Source organism: Alexandromys fortis, unplaced genomic scaffold (assembly GCF_014885135.2).
Source record: "Alexandromys fortis isolate MF-2015 unplaced genomic scaffold, M_Fortis_MF-2015_v1.1 scaffold_252, whole genome shotgun sequence".
Classification (NCBI taxonomy): Eukaryota; Metazoa; Chordata; class Mammalia; order Rodentia; family Cricetidae; genus Alexandromys; species Alexandromys fortis.
Genome location: NW_026068127.1, coordinates 340,347 through 360,672, shown reverse-complemented (window position 1 = coordinate 360,672; position 20,326 = coordinate 340,347).

Genomic DNA, 20,326 nt, shown 5'->3' with positions numbered 1-20,326 from the left:
TGGGTCTGCAGTTCCCTGAATTGACTAAAATGCCTGTCTGTCATCCACAAATCTTACCTCTCGAGGGGACCCACATCTTTCGTCTTTTCTACCTCCCTATCTTACTCTACAATGGAAGTGCTACATTCAAAAGTAGTGTACCTTGTCATCAGAGGAATCAAGCAACCACAGAACAGGTCCTTGAGCCTTGATCCCTATCTGGAAAGCAACCCCTATCCCAAGCCTGGCAATCAATGTAACTCTTCTCTCTCCCTGGCGGCGGAAGGGCTGCTTAAAAGGGGCGCTATCCTTCGCTGCTTTCCAGAGTTCTTGTCCTCATTTAGTGGGGTCTTTACCTACTAAGCTACCGTCTTCTGCTGTTCCTCATCCTGCATTTGACGCCTCAAAGCAGCCTGTGTAAAGCCTTAAGTCCTCCGTCCCTTCTCCTGACTCAAACCTGACAGCATTTAAACACCCCTACCTCCCTGGCACCTCTGAGACAGCCTGTGATGGCTTACATAAAGCAGGCACCGCCATCCAACTACTGTTCAGTGCCATACCCTGCCTCCTGGTCATGCTCATAAAAAAAAAAAAAAAAAAAAAAACCTAGACCACACTCTGCCTTCATTTATGCAGTCATCCTTCTAGCATGCATTCGGTTGATTCTTATCAAAGACAAGCATGTTTGACTAGCTCTTGCCCTCACCTCTAGCCACTGCACAGTCCATATTCTCAGTAGTTGCTGAAATGCCTGAAGATCTCCATCAGTTTTGTCTTCTTCTATGGGGCCTGTTTCCTGGTCTAGTACAATCCAGACTGTACAAAGTGCCTTGTCCTGGCCTCTGATGCTTACCTACGAGCCAAGTGTATGCAATACCCCAGTCTCCACTGTACTCCAGTAACTGCTGGCAGGGAGATGCCGTGAATAGATCAGCCTGTTCTTTTATTCTTCTGGTTGCTTCTAGCCGCTCCTTTTTCTGTCCTCCCTTCCTCCTGTCTTGCTCATCATCCTTCTTTCCACCTGTTCTCTGAACTTTGATCCTCTAGCACTTTTCTTGTCTTCTCCTGTGTGTGTGGTGGGGGCATGTATTGTTCATGTGGGTGTGTGCACGTGTATGCCGACATCTGGTATGTTTCTCTAGAGTGCTGCTTCACCTTAAGTTTTCTTATTTTAAATTACGTGTGTGTGTGTGTGTTTGTGTGTGTGTGTGTTGTAGCTAGGACGCATGCTCATGCATATGCGTGTGGAGGGTTGGGGACAACTTGCTGGAGCTGGTTCTCTCCCTTCCACCGTGTTTGTTTGCCCCAGAGATCAAACTGAGATCCACCAAGTTTGGTTGACAGCAAGCTCTTGTAGGTCCACCTTATTTTTTGAGGATATTTTCCATTGAACCTGGAACTCACCAGTTGGCTAGACTGGCTCCCCATGGAGTTCTGAAAACTGACCAGTTTGTGCCTCCAACCTTCAATCTGACAGAGGTGGGGTTACAGATTGAAATCAGCTTTTAGATGGGTCCTGGAGATTCGAACTCAGGTCCTTGTGTTGCTTAAGTGTTAGGCTTTGGTGGTGGTGGTAGTGATGGTTTGTTTTTTGTAGCTTTGGTGCTTGTCCTGGAACAGACCAATCAACTTTGAGATTTGAGAGAAGGGGGAAAGGAAAAACCAGGCTGGCCTTGAGCTCACTGCTGCTTGGGAGCTGGGACTAAAGGCCACAACCTCCCCCCCCCACACACACACACCTGCCCATCTCTCACCCCACCCCTGGGCTATGTGTTAGGCATTTTATCCACCTTCCCAACCCCTTGCTGTTCCTTTTGTTTTGGTTTGTTTTAAGAGATAGGGTTTCTCTGAACAGCCCTGGCTATCCTGGAACTTGATCTGTAGATCAGGTTGGCCTCAAGCTCACAGAGATTCACCTGCTCTGCTCCAACCACAACCAGGTAGCTGCTGTTCATATATATATATATATATATATATATATATATATATATATATATATAACACATATATTACATATATACATATATATATTACATAATGGCATAAAATGTTGCAAATCTCAGTGTCTTCAATTTTTAAACTGTTTTTCCTTCCCCTTCTCTCATGTAAGTTGGTTTGGTTTGTGTCTCAGGCTGGAGCAAAGACACAGTGGTTAAGAGCATTGGTTGCTCTTCCAAAGGACCCAGGTTCAATTCTCAGCACCCATATGATAGCTCACAGCTGTCTATAACTCCATTCCCAGGGTATCTGACACCCTCTTCTGGCCTCTTTGGGCACTAGGCACAAATATGGTACACAGACATAGATGCAGGCAAAACATCTGCATATTTTAATTTGCATAAAGTAAATTAAAATTTTAAAATTTATATCTTTAAGTCATTTTCAGGCTACTCAGCCTTGAGATTTTGTTTTGTTTTGTTTTGCAGTTATTTTCTTGTTTATTTAGACATTACCTTGCTACATAGCACAGACTGCTCTCAAAGTCTGACTCCTCTGGCCTCTGCCTCACAAGTTCTAGAAATACAAGTGTGTGCCACCTTGTCCAACAAATGCTGAGATTTTGCTGAATTATGAATGTAACGTAAGTGGTATTTATATTGCTATAGTTATACATGGGTGCTAAAGACATATCTTTCCCTCGTGTGAAATCACTAAGCATGCCCCCTGACTTCGCCCCTTCATTATCACTTGCTAACAGTTATGTCATTCTCTGGTCTCTTATGAATGTTTGCCTTTTCTCTTGTTCAAATCAGCTTCTCTCTGGCTCCATCTGCTCTCACCAAGGGGGCTTACTTCCAAAATAACAAGGACTGGAGAGATGGTTGAATAGAACATTGCCCCCCTCCTCAAAAAAACTAAACAAAACAAAAACTGTGCCTGTAGCTTCAGTACTGGGGAACAGAGATCAGCAGATCTCAGGAGCTTGCTGACTGACCAGTCTAAACAAAATGGTGAACTTTGTGGATCACTGAGAGACCTGTCTCAAGGCAATAAGACAGTCATAGAGGAAAACACCTGACTCTTGTTCTGGCCTCCATACTGCACACACAGGCATGCCTGCATGCTTAAATCTACGAGTACACCACACACGAAAGTAAACAAATGAAATAAAGGAAAAAAATGGTGAGCCAAATAAAATTATAGTGAATATCTTTCCACATATTTTGCATACTTAAGTGTATTTACACATATAAATGCGGTATATCTATTCAATTTTGTTGTGGTGATTTTGCATGTCCTGCTCCCCCCCCCCCCCCCCCCCCCCCCCCCCCCCGCCACATCCTGGGAATGGAGCCAGAACCTCATGCATATAAGGCAAGCAATATACCAACTGAGCAAGATCCTCCACTCTTATTATTCAATTTTATGTACAAAAATAAAATCACACTATAAATGTTTATTGGTGCTCTGGTATCTTTTGCTGCACAATATAATTTCATCATTAATGGTTGGATGGAATGCATTTACACAATGTTACAAAAGTTTGTTTACAATGTTTCAAGGTTTTGTGTGCTTATTTTTTTAATAAAATTCTATAATTATGTGCCTCTATACAGTTCGGAAATTATTTTCTTAAATTCATAGGTTGATTGCTAAATTAAAAATGTTCATTATATGCCAAACTGACCTCCAGAAAAATGATCCCAAACTATGATTCTATAGTACATAGTACATGAGCATTCTACTTCCCCACAGGTTACCTGCTCTGGATTTCATCTATTTTATATCAGATGATCTTTAATTTCAACCTTGGATTGAAGTAGATGTGTTAAAAAGAGTAGGTTTAGAAATAGGTGTGGCAGCTGACACCTGTAATCTATCACTTGAGAGGCTGACACAGGATGGCTATTCATAGCAAATTTTAGGCCAGCCTGAGCTACAAGGTGAGACCCTGTCTGAAAAAAAACAAACAAAATGAAGGGGAAAATGTTTTAAAGAAAAGGAAGAGGAGAAACAGGAGGACGAAGGAAGGATGAACAGCTCTGGTTAAAGCTGGACAGATCCAGATTTGAGATGGCCATGGCGGTCACTAGTTTGTGACGTTGGAGTAACCATTTCAGCATCTCCGAGCCTCGTTGTCCCATCAGTAAAATAGGAGGCTAGCTCTCACTTCAAAGGCTGTTGTGAAGATTAAATGAAATATCTGACAGATACTTCATACAGTGTTTGGCATTTAGGATTGCCATGGGAAAGTAAAATTTAGCTCCAACAGAGAAGGTGAAAGTCTACCCAGCTACTCATCAGGCTGGGATAATGGGCACAGATAAAGCCAGCTGCGGAGTTAGCAGGCTGTGGTGTCTTCTGAGGACATACTGCAGCTGTATATGTCATAATCACTCCCTTCCCCAAGTGGCTGCTGCTTTCCTATTCACTCAGAAACATTGTTCTCTAAAATCATAGATATCAAAAAACCTTGGTGTTTGTAATTATAGCAGTATCTCAGCTTTTTTTTTTTTTTTTTTTTTTTTGACAAGGATAAAGCCTCAATGTACAACCCAGGTGCAGCACTTTATAAACAGGATTTTGAGATACATTCATCTTAACTTTATTATTTCTGAACAACAGGACCCTGAATCCACTTTATAGTCCAACAGTGGGGGACGAGGGGGGGGGGGTTGACCCTTTTACAAACTGCTTTGCTTGATTGACTTTAAGCCTATCAATACTCTGCTTTTTTTAGCCTGTTTCTAGACTCTGCCAAGGGCTATATTTCTAATGTTGTTAAGTAGATCAGATACTACATATGTGTAGCATTTCATCTGGAGACTTAGGAAGGTTTGACCGTTTGAATGATTGACTTGGTAATGTTAGTAAATCAAACAGATTCGGCCTCACCCGAAACTCATTTTCTAGTACATTTCCTAGAGTTTCTCTCAGTTCTAGAATGACCTTAATTGTATTTGGTCAGTAAAGTTATTTACCCTTGAGGTTGATAAACAGCTTACTGTGTCAATGCTTGTTATCCAAAACTAGGATCACTGACCATTCCCCACCCCCAACCTTGGTGGTTAGCTATTACAACTTCCTGTATGTTAGCCAGCAGTTTTGATTTTTTTTTTTTTTTTTATGTTCTTGGGTTCTGTGGTAGCCCAATCACTTCCCGGGGCTTTGTGATAAGCAACACTGTCTTGCTCTGTGTAGTGAATTCTAGTGAATTCTCCCCCGTATGTGGTGCAGCTCTCGTCAATCTTGAACACAGCAGCACTGTAGGCGGGCGCATGTTTAAATGACAGGCTTCCTTTGCAGACTGAGTGGCTTCTTCACCTCTCTAGTCTAAATAACTGTCTTGTTTCTCTGAAGAAGGACTTCATCCCTGCCTGCAAATCTTAATTTAGAAGGTAGTGATGCCATAAAAGTCATGTGGGGTTCTCATCAATGGTGTTTATGCTTTGATAGGCATATGCCTACCACTGAGCCAAATCCTTAGTCCTTGATTTTTGTCGTTGTTGTTGTTTGTTTCCGTTTTGTTCCTCTTTAGTTGTTTGAGACAGCCTCTTGCCATGTAACCAAGCTACAAATTTGCAGCAATCCTCCTGCCTCCATCCACCTCTTTCATGCTGGGATTTCAAGCATGTACCACCATATCTAGCTGGTATTGAGACAGAATCTTTCTCTATATAGCCCAGGCTGTCTTTGACCTGGCAGCATTCCTACCTTAAAATAACAAGCACGTCATACCACATCAACCCCTTTTCAGGTGTTACTCGTGGTTTGTGGAGATTATCTTCTCTGTGGTGAACGTTTTGGTTACTTTAAAATTTTTGTATTACTCAAAGCATGCTGCCACTGGTGGTTTCCTTGCACTCTGCTGAGATTATAAGATAGTGTGTTTCTGGGTATTAATGATGTGAAACACAAGCATGCCTCCTTAACATATGCAGCCTTCAATCAGACTTGCTGTAGTGGCTGCAGCTCAAATTTGAAGTCTGGATGCCAAAGTCAGTTGTACAAGTGGGAGGATCGGATTGGCAGCAGCCTGTGTTGCGGGCTTTGGGAAATGCCAGGCATACTCCCCTCTCCCAGACACAAACCTTACCGTAGTGCCTGGAATTTCAACAACAAGATTCATTCCCTTAGGTTTGTAACCTGCTATCTTGGAGTAATCTTTGAGACAAATCATTCCTCCCTGGGTACTGAAGAAAATTGGGAGCAACTAAATTCATTAAGTTGATAGGTGAAAATCGAAATTCCCTGTATGGCTCCAAACACCACATGTTAACGCTTTGATTTTTTTCCTTCTTTTCCTTTCCTGAACCTGAAATCAAAAAGTTAATCTCTTTATGAAAGTTATTTGTTTTGCATTTAACAGATTTATGGTAAAAGAAATCTGAGGAGTATGAATTCCAAACATTTTTCTAAATTTACTTCCGGCTCCTTCCTTTGTTCAATAAAGATTACTGAGTACCCATTACATGCAAGTAGTGTTCTTGAGATAACACTGATCGGAACTACAGAACCTTTTATCAGTATATAAATATGCATATATTTTACAAGTCAGTGATCAAACGTGTAGTCTGTGTATTAACTATTGTATTATCTACCTTCTTTTTTCGGTTATTATTTCACACACATACCTAGACACGGTCCATACATCTGCCTCAAACTTCTTGGTTTCTAAGGGTTGTCATATTCTATTTTGTTGATTTTAGATACTTTCTCCTCCATTCTTGCTTCTGAATTCTTGGGACGTATTCTTCAAGGATGTTATAAAGTCATAGAACGATCACTCATTTGAGCCAGAAGGGCAAGTGAAGTGTCTGCCTTACGTTCCTGGTGGACTTAATCAAGTGGGTGGCTTCTTCCCAATTTGTGGAGTCAGGGATCCTGAAGGCAATGTGTCACAAAACAAAAGCAGAGGCCACCAGGGAGGGCTCGGGAGCTTTCCTGAGAACAACAGGAGTGGTCGCTGGGAGCCATGCCCCTCTCACCAACACCTGCAGGGCTTGGAGGGCAGGGCTTGCTGCATGCAGCCCAAAACCAACTGCTTTGTTTCCCTGTAGGGGAAGCCATGCTTGTGCCCTTTCTGAACTGCCGCTGCTAAGTGGCTGATGCGCCACTATGTTCTTCTGTTTCTGCATATCAGGGATGACTATGACCTTTCTACCAAGAGGGGCCTACCTAACAGCTGCCGATACCGGGACGTGTGAGATCTCACTGCCATGTCCATTAGTTCTCTGTATTGGAGCCCTCATCACTTACATGGGACTGACCACACTCCTGGGACCCTCCTGACATACAGACAGCGTGAGATCCAAGCAGGCAGCAATGGGACTCTATGGGTAGCTGTGTGCCGGCAAAAGCTTGCTCTCTTAGAGTGGCGAGGGAAGGGAAGGCATGCTTTTCTCTCTCCCCGACCAGAGCTACCCAAACTGTGCAATTTAGGTAAAGGAAAGACATGAGAAACCAGAGAAGCTCAGCTGTGCTAGCTTTAATTCCCCAATCCCTAAGGCACTGGCAGGCACTGAGTCTTGAAACCCAATAACTATAAGTAGATATTTTACCCAGAGATTCAGTCATGTGACCATTCAATCAACATTATTAAAACCTAATCTGCAATTATTCCAAATACTATTCTCAGTGTTAGATGCACTAGACAAGAGCTCTGTCCTTAATAATTTATACTACAGGAGAAACGGATAACTGAAAAAGTAAATAAAGAAAATTCATCAGAAAAACAGGATGTATAAAGCACAAACATAGTGCTGGCGAAATTCAGTGTGTTAATTACTCAGAACTTCCCCCAGTCCTAAGCTGAATAAAGTCTAGGAATATTATTTAGTTGCTTTTTCACAGACTAAATGCCTGAGTCCTATGATTACAAAGTGGAGAGGGCTGGAGAGATGGCATAGTGGTTATGAGAACCGGCTGCTCTTCCAGAGCACCTGGGCTCCATTCCTAGCACCCACGTGAAGGCTCACAACCATCTGTAACCCAGTCCCAGATGATCCGATGCCCTCTTCTGGCCTCTGCAGGCACTGCACACATGCCATGCAGGCACAACACTCAACAAACGTAAAATAAGAATAAAAGTTGAAAAGCAAGAAGGCTGAAAAGAGAGATTATCTGCCCTAGGAACTCTCTTGAGTGGGGAAGTTGGATGCATTCAACTAACCAAATGTTTGGTGGTTTTGCCATGCACAAAGTGTTAGGTACTATAGACAAGGTGTTTGTTATGCGCCATGTACAAGGTGTTATATACCATGCACAAGGTGTTATACACTATATACAAAGCGTTATGTACCAATGTACAAAGCGTTATGTACCGTACACAAGATGTTTTGTACTATGTACAAGGTGTGATGTCTTTTCACTCTGTCCAGGGACATACACTGCCCATTGCCTCAGCTTCTCAGGTTGTAAGCACTGCCGCCCACAGTCCTGGGTACTGGGGTGGTGGAGAGCAGGGTGAGGGGATTCCAAGTCCTCACATTGCAGCCTCAGGCTGATCTGTATCTGGGAGTCTCAGCCTGAGAAGCAGGTTAGAATAATTAGGTATTTGAGGAGAAAGCCTCACTTCTTATGCCCCCTGACCCAAGGTGCCTCCTCCAGCCTTACCTTGCATCTAATATTTGGGGATTCTCAGCCCTAGATGCTCAGGGAATGAGGCTGTTGTTACCTGTGTCCATCCCTTCCCCTCTCTTCTCTCCATCCTAATCTTATTTTCACCCTGACGTTGTGCGTTGATTAAATGTGAGTCATATTTTTAATGCCAAGTGGTGTTGCTACGGACAGATGTTCCAGCCTTTCTGTGATGTCAATGATCATTAGACTGCTTTTAGGAAGGGAGGAGAGCGAAGTCTGTGTTTTCGCTCACGAAGCAAGCAGCCGTCAGGGATATGCCTCAAGCTCGGTGTATCCCGGGTTCACAAATACAGAGCCTGCATCTGACTTCTCCTTAAATGAGGATGTGCAGCAAGAGTTCTAAGAAGAGTTAGTTTCACCCTCCTGCCCTTTCACACTGCCTGTCCTTGTTCTCCCTGTCTCTTCTCTCCTGATTATCTTTTCTCCATGAGCTAAGCCAGAGTTTGCCCGCTCCTTTGCTTTTCTCCTATTTCCAGAATCTCAAGACTCCAGGGCACATGCTCCCTCACTCTTCCCTCATCTAATTGGATTGTGCTTCCTATATTCACAAAAGCTCCTAAGCCTAAGGTCGGAAGGACCTTCTGTTACAGCTCACTCATGTAAGAGAACTTAAGAAAGTTATCCAGTGTCAAATGGCTAGTTAGCTAGCTGCTTCCTCAAGGAACGTCCCCCACTCCCCAGCCCCTAATTTAGGGAAAGGCTTTCAGGGACAATGTTTCAAGCTTAAAATGTATGCTTACCTGCTGCTCCCCACCAAAATGAAAAGCCAGAACCTCGGTTAACTAAATAAAGGCACGTCCAACTGCAATAAAACCACCAGGCCAGGGGCTAGAAGATGGCTCAGTTGATGAAATGCTTGCTACCCAAGCCTAAAGACCCGAGTTAGGATCCCCAGCATCCACATCAGCAGCGCATGCCTGTAACCCTGGAAAATCCCTGGAGTTTGCTCACCAGCAGGCCTAAGGAAGGCAGCGAGCTTCAGATTTAGCACAAGACCCCGTCTCCATAGCTAAGGTGGAACTAAGGTCACCGAAAAATACCTGCCATCAGCACAAACGTATATACACACAAAATGCCACCAGCCAACCAGAGATAGAGGTGTGGAAGCAAGATTTCAAGTGGTTAAAAAGTGAACAGGCAGCGGGCAGTGGTGGCCTTTAATCCCAGCACTCAGGAGACAGAGGCAGGCGGATCTCTGTGAGTTCAAGGCCAGCCTGGTCCAGAAGAGCTAGTTCCACGACAGTCCCCAAAGCTACAGAGAAACCCTGTCTCAGAAAACAAACAAACAAACAAACAAAAAAGAAGTGACTAGGCAGTGAGGGACCCGGCTGAGTCCCTTGTAAAGTCCGCTGATGGGGAAAGATGATAAACAAGAATGAAATGGAGGTGGTGAGATGGCTTAAGGCACACTCCAGTTCCAGGGAATCTGATGCCCTCTTCTGATCCCTGCCGGCCCTGGGACACATGTGGTATACATACATACATGCAAGCAAAACACTCATTCTATAAAATAAAATAAATCTTTTAAAAAGTTAAATGGGGGCAAGAGGATTATCATGCCGTATGCCTAGAACATGAGCAGGTGGGAGGGCAGAGGGAAAATACTAGAGACAATCCAAATAGCAAGAATGAGAATTCATCAAAGAATGACTTCAAGAAATGGAAGAAGCCGGGCAGTGGTGCACCTTTAATCCCAGCACTCGGGAGGCAGAGGCAGGCAGATCTCTGTGTGAGTTCGAGGCCAGCCTGGTCTAGAAGAGCTAGTTCCAGAACAGGAACCAAAAAGCTACGGAGAAACCCTGTCTCAAAAATCAAAAAAAAAAAAAAAAAAAAAAGAAAGAAATGGAAGAAGATAAGAGAAAAATTGTAAGTAGGAACATGAGCTTCTAGACTTCTAGACCTTTCTACCACAAGCAACGCCTTTGACTCAAAACTCCATAAGGATAAGGACCATTTCAGGATCTGCCTGTCACTGCATTTGGTCCTTGGCACATAGTAGGAAGTCTTTCGTATTTCTTGGATGAACAAATGACTGAACAAATAATAAAGAAATGTTCCAGTGGTGTATCTATGCACTCAGTAGCAAAAATTTAGAACCAAATTTAGGAAGGGGCAGAGGGTGGGGCAAGAGGAAAAGGAGGCTGAATTAGCGTGCAGATGCCTACTTTGGCCTCCTCGGCCAATATCCAGGAAACCAAGACAAACTGTCAGTCGGGGCTGTCATATAGAGAAACTGACAGTTCTGGTGACGTCAGTGCTGATGGTAGTTGGAACTGGACGTTACAGCGTAATGCTATTTATCATCCTGGGCTCTAAATGTGAAGTGGAATTTATCGTACAAATCTTCATGTGTACAACAGAACAGTTAGTGCCCTTGACAGAAAGGTTAACCCCCACCCCGAGTGTGTGTGTGTGTGTGTGTGTGTGTGTGTGTGTGTGTGTTTGAAACAGGGATGATATTCAAATTATGTATTGATTATTGTGATCCAGAAGCCTGGCAGCAAAGTAGCTCTAAAGTGACCAGTGTAGGCGGCTGCATCTGCCTAAAGTGTCAGGTCATGGCTGCTACTTACGCTGAGGCTCAGGGACTTACAGTGTGGAAGACTTTGTGTGTGTGTGTGTGTGTGTGTGTGTGTGTGTGTGTGTGTGTGTGTGTGTTTGTTCGTGCACACATGTGCTTATAGAAGCCAGAGGACAACCTTGGGTTTTATTTTGAGACAGTGTCTCTCACTGGCCGGATGTAGGCCAGGTTGGCTGGATGGGACAGGAACTGTCCCATCTCCATCTCCCCAGGATTAGGATTACAAACATGCTCCACCACACCCAGCTTCCCTTATGTGGGTTCTGGGGATCAAACTTGTGTCATCGAGCTATCTCAGCAAACCCAGCACAAGGTTTTACAGGGTGAAAGAGAGAATGTATAAAGCAACCTTGCATGCCTGCAGAGGAACTTCTTCCCCACAAGACCTTAGCCTAATGCTTCCCTCTCCGTTAGAGAAGAGACTCGCTGTTCCTTCGACTTTGTCCTCCAGGCACTGGCAGCCCCCCAAACTGGCTGCTTGCCCAATCTCTGTCTTCCTTGACTCATCTGGCTCTTAAGCCAGCAGCACCCGTATGAGATCTGACCTTCATGATGCCAGTTATTTTCACTAGCCTGCGAGTATCCTCACCATCAGCCAACCATCCCAAACAAGTACCTAATGGATCAAATTCTTAACAAGACTCTTAGCTACAGGTCAGAGACACACATGGCATGGAGGGACACTGGAGGAAAAACTAAGCTTTAGGAAGTAATGGACTGGGGCTGGAGAGATGACTCAGAGGTTAACAGCACTTGCTGCTCTTTCAGAGGTCCTGGGGTCAGCAGTTCCCAACACCTACGTGGTAGTTTACAGCCATCCCTAATTCCAGTTCCAGGGGCTCCAATACTGTCTTCTGAGCTCTGAGGGTACTAGGCATGCATATGTCACACACACATCCATGCAGACCAAACACTCATACACAGAAATCCAAACTTTTTTTTTTATTAAAATAAAAAGAAACTCCAAACTGACAGGAGTGTTAGGAGCTAAGAGTACAATCATTTGAGATTTTGTCCCCATTTCTATTTTTGAAAGACTGAAACCAACTGCAAAGATAAAACAGTTCTGTTTAATGGCTTGTGAGATTAAGAACCTCTCTAGGCCTACATTATATTATGTGTTATGAAACTTAAAATATCTCTAAGGTAGGCCTGTGAAAATCCAGAAATGGGTTTCTCAGAAACTCACAGGTAATTCTAGAACCATCTTGACTTCCAGGGAATGTGGGCTTATCCTGTAGGACTACAGTGGATCAGCATTCCATACCATTAGAGAATGAAAAGAGGCCCTCCCCCAGATTGAAGAGCTAGCTTCCAGCATCTGAGCACGTGACTACATTCCATGAACAGGCCTCTAAAAGGACCAACCCCATCTCTCCCTGCTGGAGCCCCTGTGAGAAGAAATGTGAGGATGAAAAGGCTCCAAGGATGCATGTCCCTCACTCCCTTCTGCAACTAGGGACCCTCGGGGAGTTTATCCAGCTTGATCCGGCAGCTGAGACAGGGCAAGAGGAGGTGAGGAAAGCCAGGCAGATGGATTTGCAAAATGGAGGGTAGAGGATAACTGAGACAGAAAACTAGGGCAGGGCTAGGATTAGGGGAAAGGAAACCTAGGCAGAACTCGAGACAAAGCAATTAGTCAGAGGAGCTGGTGTAGAACAGGGAAGTGGGGGCCACTTTACTGATACTCTGTCATACCCAGAGCCACCCCCGACACCTCCATAAACATCTTGGCTAGAGACAAGGAGGATGGCATTAGAGAAAAAAAGCCTTTTGGATAATGCATTGATAATGAAGGGTCACTGTGAAGGTTGTTGACCACAGGCCAATAAAACGGCCTTTTAGAAAGTGAATTCAGTGGCACCATAGGACTGGCATATTGAGACATGATCTGGAAATTAGAAAGATGTTTTTGGAAATACCTACTTTAATTTATCTTTGTTCACAAAAATGTCTAACAAGCAATGTTTATTCAATAAATGGTAAGTATGAAGCAAACGTCCTCTGAAGAACAAGTGCTTTTGTCCTTCAATTGTCTCCTAGAATAAAGGAACAAATGAATATTGTGGTTCATATATCAAATTCCTCTGAGTATGGCCCATGTAGGTCACTTTTACATAGCCCAGTAATGCCGGATGAACTATTAGAACAGAATTTCTGATCTTGAAAGCTTAAAGTCTGGTGTGGAATTCTTTGGTGGAAACCAATGAAAACAAATTCATCAATGAAATTAAAAAACAGTTTATTACCTAGGCATGGTAGCACACACCCGAAATTGCAGCATTGGAAGGACTGAGGCAGGAGGATTACTGAGGTTTAGAAACCAACCTTGGGTTTGGGATGTAGCTCAGTTCATAGAGTGCTTGCCTAGCATGTACAAAGTCCTGAGATATGCCCCTGGTCTTACATACAACCAGACATGGATGGCGGCAGGAGGACCAGACATTCAAAGTCATCCTTAGCTACACAGTAAGTTCAAAGCCAGCCTGGGATGATAGTGAAACCCTGTCTAAAATGCAAATAAACAAAAAAAGGCTAGGGAGATGGCTCAGTTGGTAAATTATTTGCCTAAAAGGTGTGACAATCTGAGTTCAGATCCCCAAAACCTACGCAAAAAGTCAGGCACAGTGCTATGCATTTGAAATCTCAACAGTGGCAAGACGGGAAGTGGAGATACGCAGGCCTTGGAGGATGTCTGGCCAGCTAGTCAAGCCTACTTGGGGAAGTTCCAGACAAATGAGAGACCCCATCTCAAACAAAAGGTAGAAGGAACTCAAGGAATGACACCTTCTAATCATCACATGTAAACACACATGTGCGCATGCACAGCTGCCCATGCATATATGTCCGATCACATGAATATGTACACACATACATAACTCACTGGAAGGACACAGAGCAGACAAGAGAATAAAAGATCTGGTGGATCATCTGACTTCTGTGGGGCAGCACCAAAGTGACTTCAAGGATCATAGTCATAGCAACATGCAAACTCTTTGGCCATACCTTCACTTCTTGTATCTGTTCTTTTACTTCTATTTTTGTTCTTTTGAGGCAGGTTTCTCTGTAGCTTTGGAGCCTGTACTGGAACTTGCTCTGTAGTCCAGGCTGGCCTTGAACTCAGAGAAATCCACCTATCTCTCTCTGTCTCCCGAGTGCTGGGATTAAAGGTTTGCACCACCACCTGGCCTTGTATCTGTTCTTTACAACTCAACATGAATATTCCTGGAGTTAACGTTATTGGCCACCCAATACCAATACATGAACAAATGTCAACCTTTATGTTGGAGGTGGACAGTAGAATTTTGTTATTGAAAAGTCCATTAAAAGCCCATATTAGATACCCCAAAAATCACACTAATTTTTGAGGTCTCTGAGTGAGATCAACGACTAGCAACTATCTTCCAAAAAGTCTGAAAAAATTAGAAATACAAAAAAAATTGATGGAGAAAGTTTAAAATGCTACCTTACAATAATTGACATAGCCTGTGTTAGTGAAGCCTTTGAAAATGGGATGTTTAACATGGAGTCAGATTTGTGGACGCTGTCTGGCAAGCGGGCAGTGCTGCTTGTGCGTGCAAGGCCCATCCAGGCAGCAGAGGGATGAGTCCCAGTCATAGCTGCTCACTTTTTACTGTTACTGAAGAGCAGTTTAAACAGGAGCAAAACTTTACCTTTAATTCTTTTGGTTAGAAAACAATTATCCCAGGAGGGCAGGCATTCACATGGTAGAATTTTTGGAACTATAGTTAGCTGTGCAAAGCATAAGTGCCTAAATGCAAAAATTCTCAAACACAATTTAGTTTGATTCTCGATCACAGAACAGCCAAACCCATGTGCTTCTCATCAGAGGGAGCAACCCCACTCTCTGCATATGTGGCTTCCAAGGTTATATTGGTAATCGCATCACACAAAAACATGACGTGGGAGGAGGTTCCTATGGGCCAGACCCAAAGAGTTGCAGTCATCATTTCCAGACTAGGAATATAACTGCAAGGGAAACTGGGAAATGTAGTCCAAGAGACTGTGAATTTTGGTGAACAGTTACCAGTCTCTGCCATGGGGGTAGGTTTATTTGGGCAGAGACAGTTTCTATTCATACTGTCTCTTACACTAGACATGTAGCAGGGATGTTTGTTGGGAGATGGCTCAGTCAGTAAAGTGAAGAAGACCTGAGTTTGGATGTCTGGCACGCATACAAAATGCCAAGAATAACTACATGTGTCTGTAATCCTAGCACTGGGGAGGGAGAAGTAGGCATGGAGCCAGCTGGACATCTTGTTGAGTCAAATCAGTGAGTTCTGTGTTCAGTGAGAGACCTTGCCTCAAAAAAGGGGGGGGGGAGCAACTGAGAAGCACACTGATGTCAACCTCTGGCTTCCATATGGAGCATGTAGATGAGCACACATATACACATATAAAATACACACACACACACACACCTGTTAAATAAACTACCATAATTAGATCTTAATTACAGCCCTGCCATTTCCTAATTGTATAAATTTAGACAAGTTACTTAGCATTGGGCCTGTTTCTCAGCATATACTGAAAATAATGCTGGTTGTGACCTGCTTCCCTGGCTGTGCCAAGTCCAAGGATGGGGAGCAGCTGAAAATTTTCCAACCAAAATAGCAATAGTAATCATTTCTCTGGTCCTGTCTTTCTCCTCTCTCTTCTGCTGTGTTTGTGAAATGTTTCTCTTTGGTTTCTTTCCAAACGTCTCTGAGAATGGGTTCTAGCAACCTGGGAAACCGTGGTTTGTGTTCTCCATCCCTGTCATCTCTCTGCATCTGTCTCTTCTCTCTCTCTCTCTCTCTCTCTCTCTCTCTCTCTCTCTCTCTCTCTCTCTCTCTCTCTTTCTCTCTCTCTCTCTCTCTCTCATTTTTAGATTGCTCTCTTTATGCTGTAGCGGAATGTCATAGAGCATTTGCTTATATTGAGTGAGGTCCTGGGTTTGAGCACCTCAAAACTTTATAAATTGGCACCTTGGCACCTCAAAAACTTTATAAATTCCTACATAACTACACTCTTTCAAGCAACTGCTAGACTCCGGCAGTTGGAGTCTGCCATTTTCCTGTTTTCTGTCTTTGGCACCCTGGGGTGAAGCCTGCTGCCCAGTGGTCAAGAGTTAAGCTGAGACTGTCTTTGTGTTTCTCAATCACTGGGGTTTCCTGCTTCCACACTCCCCCCAGTGCTCCCCAGGCTACGCTCAGCCACATAAGCTACCCCGCAAGGCTGTCTCAGGTCATAGTACGCTCTTTAATAGCTTTTCAATTGCTTGGTTTATGCCTGTATATGTTCTTTTGTTTAATCCGCCGAAACTAAAGTAGAAATCTACAAACACTGTAGTTTCCAGTATTCATCACAGCCTTGCTGCTTTTGCACAAATTTGCCCCATTGTTCTTAGAAAGAATTCTTTCTTGAGGCACCCTTGATTCTTCAAGCAAAGAGATTCTTCCCCAAATCATCTATATATTTCTAGATCTTTCGGAACCCCGAGAAAAATCAAGATTAGGCAGGCGAGCCAAGATTGCCTGAATTCCACTGTACCCTTTAGTCTTTGCTGAGCTGATGTTGGCATTCAATTAAAACAAAAAACCCAGGGCTGTTGATGGTATCAAGGAGGTATACAATAAGTGTTTGTTCCTTTCAAACTGTTGGACCACTTCTGCCATTACCCAAGTTGGTAGATACATCATCTGTTCTCCTAAAAGGAGTGTCCTGGCTATATGCACGCTTGCATTTTACAATCTTGGGACAGTTTACATGCTGGAATGCCTTGATAACCAGGATGATGTTAACATTTTCAGTTAATAGACAGTCTTGGATACAGGATCTGAGAAACTTTAATTTTTCACAAAAGGAAGCTGATATAGGCCACCAATGAGTGATATCACAAAAGAAACGTATTTACACATTTTGTTTCCAATTATTCTTGCTATTTACTGTTCACTGGGAAGCTGGCAGTGCCAGCTGTCCCCAGAGCTACTGTATGAGCCCCATGGGTCTCCTGATGGGGAGGTAATGGTATACCCTGAAATGTGCATGGAGAAGAGGGAAGGAAACATAAAAGAGAAATATAGACCAAATAGAGCAACACACACCTTCTGGATGAATTATAGCAGAAAAGAACAGAAACATGGGAAACAAGAGCAACTCAGGCTGGCTAAGGATGAGAATTTGAGGAGCCAGACCATGAAGGTCATTCTTTTTTTTAAAAAAAATATTTATTTATTTATTATGTATACAATATTCTGTCTGTGTGTATGTCTGTAGGCCAGAAGAGGGCACCAGACCTCATTACAGATAGTTGTGAGCCACCATGTGGTTGCTGGGAATTGAACTCAGAACCTTTGGAAGAGCTGGCAATGCTCTTAACCACTAAGCCATCTCTCCAGCCCATGAAGGTCATTCTTTGACTGCTTTGATAATGGCAAGGGTGAGACTTTGTAGAAGAAAAATCCGGAGCACCTTTGGATGGGTTAGATATGGGGCATGATGAAAAAGGGGAGACAGAAACAACCATGATGTTATAAACTTGAGATACAGGGTGTAAGGGTCTTTCCTGTCCCTTTAAGAAACAAGCCCCGCCCATTCCCTTCCCCATTCTCTGAAGCAAGCATATCTTCCTTCTATTTCCAGCCTGAGTTCCTTCCTTTCAGTCTTTCTCCCAAAGAGGCTGGTTTTGCCTCTCTACCTTCTCCTCCGCTCTCTGTTTCTCTTTTTCTCTCTCTCTGCTCTTCTCCCTTTACTCCTTTCCCTTCCATAACCCACTAAATAAATACCACTTTCTCTGCAAGGCATGTCTTTGTCTCTCACCTACTTCACAGCTCTCTGCCTGGGACCCGCTGGCCCTTGTGGCCCATGGGCCACTCAGGAACAGCAGTGTTTTACCAAGGCAGTTCCCCATGGCCACTCAGGGAAAGGCACCATTTTACTTTTACCATAACACAGGGTCCTACCTCCAGCTTAAAGCACTGGAGGATAGAGGCTGTCCCCATCACTTTGAGCAACTCACCCATCCTCTGACTCAGTTTCCTCTTTTGTAAAGTACCTCAATTTAACTCCTTCCTGTGCTTCTCAAGCACATAAGATACTATGCAAGGAAGTACAGCACAGCTCACCAGGGCCATCATTGTCAGCAAGGAATCCAGGAAAAACAATGGCACATACACCAAAATGCTGGATTACCAGCACAGAGAATGTGATGATAACAGAGATGTAGGAAAGGAAACAAGGACTGGAGGACTCAGAACCATGATGTATATAAAAGAAACATTTTTAAGGAGCCAGGTCTTCAGTTTCCTGATATGATTTGGGATGTGACTAAACCAGAATCATAGCTTACACACACTTGCACATATACCCTGAGTAGGTATACAAGGGCACCCAAGTAACAGTCTTTGTGATGTTTTTTTCCTATGCAATGAAAACTTAGGTACAGCTAGGGTCTCACTCCTCAAGATCTTTGCACATTTGGCAGTACAACACACTTGTGAAGCAGCCCAAGGAAGTAATACTGAATTGATGGTGATAATAGCATTAGGCAAAAATGGAAAAAGATAAAGCGACTGGGCGGTGGTGCATACCTTTAATTCCAGCACTCAGGAGGCTGAGGCAAGCAGACCTCTGCATTCAAGGACAGCCTGGTCCACAACAGCACACATAGGACTGTTACAAAAAGAAACCGTGTCTCAAAAAACAAACAAACAAACGACATCCAGGGCTACACAGAGAAGAAACTCTGACTCAAACAGTCAAGAATAAAAAGGGAAATTAAGAAGCAATGCAGATACACAAGATCTGTGTAAACTTAAGCCAGACCAGATCCCAGCATGGAGACAGGAGGTGGGCACAAAGTCCTACCCTGAGCTGAGGAGCTATTGGCTAACAGGTTTTCTGCCCCCGCCACCCATAATAGGTTTCTCTGATGATACAATAAACCAGATTACACCGAATTGAAAAAGTATAACAACACATTTTTTTGAGCAAAGCAATTCCTGGATGGGTTCTCCAGTCCCAGAGATAGAGGCTGGAGAATCTGTCCCTAAAAATGAAAGCAGGGAGATTATATAATTTGTAGGCAGGGGGTGATGACTGTCAACCACAACTGACTGCTTTAGGCAGGGTCTTGGTCTGCTAGCAACTTCAGGGGAGGAGGCACTGTAGCTGCCAAGAATGCAGAACTGGGCTTTTGGTGCCTTCCCTTTGTTTGGAGATTCTTAGTTTAGGCAGAGTTTGGAGAGACAGGAATGGGGGCTTCTTAGCTGCAGGAACAAGCTGAAAGTTCCAATCAAACATTGGTAACTAATAGCTGCTGGGAATTGTGGATGGATGTTGTTTTGTGCCCACCTGTCTTCTGTCTTCTTTGGAGGAAGTAGAGTGCTGCTGCTAGGAGCCAACCTGTCTCTTTTTGTTATGAAAAGTCTTAATAATTAAGCATTTAAATGCCATATTCCCCAGATCTCTGAGCAGTTGAGGGCTGTTTACTGGGAATAGATGAGTTATAGAATCTGCCTGGAGAGCTGGGTCTGAGCTTAACTGTACTGGCTCTCAACTTAACAGGTGATATTTGTACTTGTGAAAGACAAAGAAGGAAAAAACTGTAGTAAAGCTTAACGGTGGAACTGATGGTAGTAGAGAACAGCTCAATATATTTTAAAGCAGGGTTGGATTAATATAAAGTATTTTTGTAAGAGACTTCAAAGTACATACCAGTTTAAAACATGAGACTTACTGCTTTTGTAGTCTAAAATGAGATACAATGAACAGACAATTAAAACATTTAACAGTAAACATAGGTGCATTTAAGTTACATGTATACACACACACACACACACACACACAGAGTGAACAGGAATTGGGTGAAGTGGGCCCTACCAAAGGCATGCCACTGCACAAAACACACATGAAACAGACTCAATACCAGAGAACCAGGCAGGAATACCTCAGTAAAGATGGTGGAACTTGGTCACCTGATGTGGCTCTCAGTTAAGATGGTGGTAAGGTCACCTGACCTCAGCCAAAATGGTGGCAGTCACATGTTGTATGGAGAAGCCATGTTCTTTTGAGCCACGGGAGTTTTAAACATGATGACAAGAGAGACCTAGAGGCGTGATCCACCATGTTGCCGAGCTGCTGCACCACAAGCCATGGTGAGGAGCAAAGGCTAGCACTGAA